We start from the raw sequence: 1,750 nt of genomic DNA, 5'->3' as shown, positions 1-1,750 counted from the left end.
GCATGCGCACAGGGCTAATTTGAGCGCGAAATTCAGAAGATAAGAAGAGACCCCGGAAGGAACAGAGGTCATCCACAGCTCCTGAGGAAGTCTCGAATACAGCGGGACGAAACGCGTTGAGCCCCATTTCATCATCCAGCCGACGTCCAGAGACCACAACATCATTACCACTGACCGAGTTGCAAGTATATTTCAGCCCTGGAGGTCGCGACTAGGAGCTGTTTAGTCTATCTTATACTCAGCTTCGGTCTATTTAGTGGTTTATGCAGGGCAATTGTTCCCAGGTCTCGTAATAGGACTGTCTACTGTTTATTACTTGTTTATTGGATATTTTTATATCTTGTTTTTATGGTATTTTTTTATATGGATTCACTGCACTGTGATGCAGAATAAATGTCACTTTTCTATAAGATTTCTCTAATTTATATAGAACAATATGTTGTCACTATCCCTTACAGGGTATTGTTTATTCCTTACGTCTAGCGCCCCCATTAGGTGGGATTTATTCCACCTTTTTGTGTTTATATTTTGGAACATCAGTTGTATCCCACATTCTTTTATCTTTGTATCCTTGTCGGTTGAATGAGATCGTTGTCTGGGAGGTGGTCTGTGGGAATCTGATTTTTAAGATAAGTATTTTAGTTTAGATTTCTTTTCTCTCTTTTTTTTTTTTTTTTTTTTTTTGGTGTAGGGTTTGTGTGTTTATATATTTATATAGCGCCAACTTATTCCGCAGTGCTAAACAGTATTATAAAGGGTGGAATTTACCAATTAGCGAGAAAATTATAAATGTTACAGGAACAATAGGTTAATGAGGACTTTGCTTGAAAAAACGTGCTCTCTACACATTACACACATTGTTTTAACTGGAAGTTAAAAGGTTTTGCTGTTTTAGAAGAAAGTTATATAAATAGACTCTCCCTGGCTCCCCTACTTACATAGTGTCTAACACATTCAGAAGCTGGGAACCTCTTTCTGCTGCCAGGCACTAGGGTAAGTGGGGGACTGCACACTCCACCACCATGTCCTAGTAACCTATGACAGCCTGGTAAGACTGACTAGTGCACAAACCTGTCTTCTGGAGCATTTTTCATGATCTGGACAATCGGAAGGGCTAAGGAAGAATGGTAGAGCTGATAGACGCCATGTATAGCCTGAAAATAGAGCGTTCATTTCTGGTGCTGAGAATTCTGGTCATGACAGTGCACACACTCTTTAAAAAAAATGTAATTCAAAGTTAAATTACCCAAGGGAAATATAAATAGTAGTCCTAACCAAAGCGATGGATATTTGTTTTATTTTTCGATTTGTGCCTAAGCATCCATGGACAAGCCACCCTTGGTTATTCACTAAAGTGAGAATTCGAAGTGAATTTCGAATTTAAGTCAAAACAGTCTGGAAAACGTCTGTCAATTATCTTTTTAGTTTTGCTACCTTGCTCTAAAATTTTAACTTAACTGTGAACAATTCAATATGACTTCACACTTGTAAATAGCAGTGAATTGAGAACCTAATTTGGGCAAAGATGGTTGATTTGGAAAACTTCTCAAACTCCTCTATAGTCATGAGCTGACTAAGCCTTCAGGTTGTATATCATGTAATAAATTATCATTTTTAATATACTTTTATAGGAGCTATTGTTCTTGCTTGTGAAATTAACGGTCTGCAACATTTGCCGACCAATGTACATTTGATAAATATTCTAAAGTTTTCTACATTACAAAATATGTATTTCTTTCTACAGGACTGA

This window comes from Pelobates fuscus, chromosome 5, assembly GCF_036172605.1.
Source record: "Pelobates fuscus isolate aPelFus1 chromosome 5, aPelFus1.pri, whole genome shotgun sequence".
In the NCBI taxonomy this organism is placed as follows: Eukaryota; Metazoa; Chordata; class Amphibia; order Anura; family Pelobatidae; genus Pelobates; species Pelobates fuscus.
Note: the sequence above shows the minus strand (reverse complement) of the source record.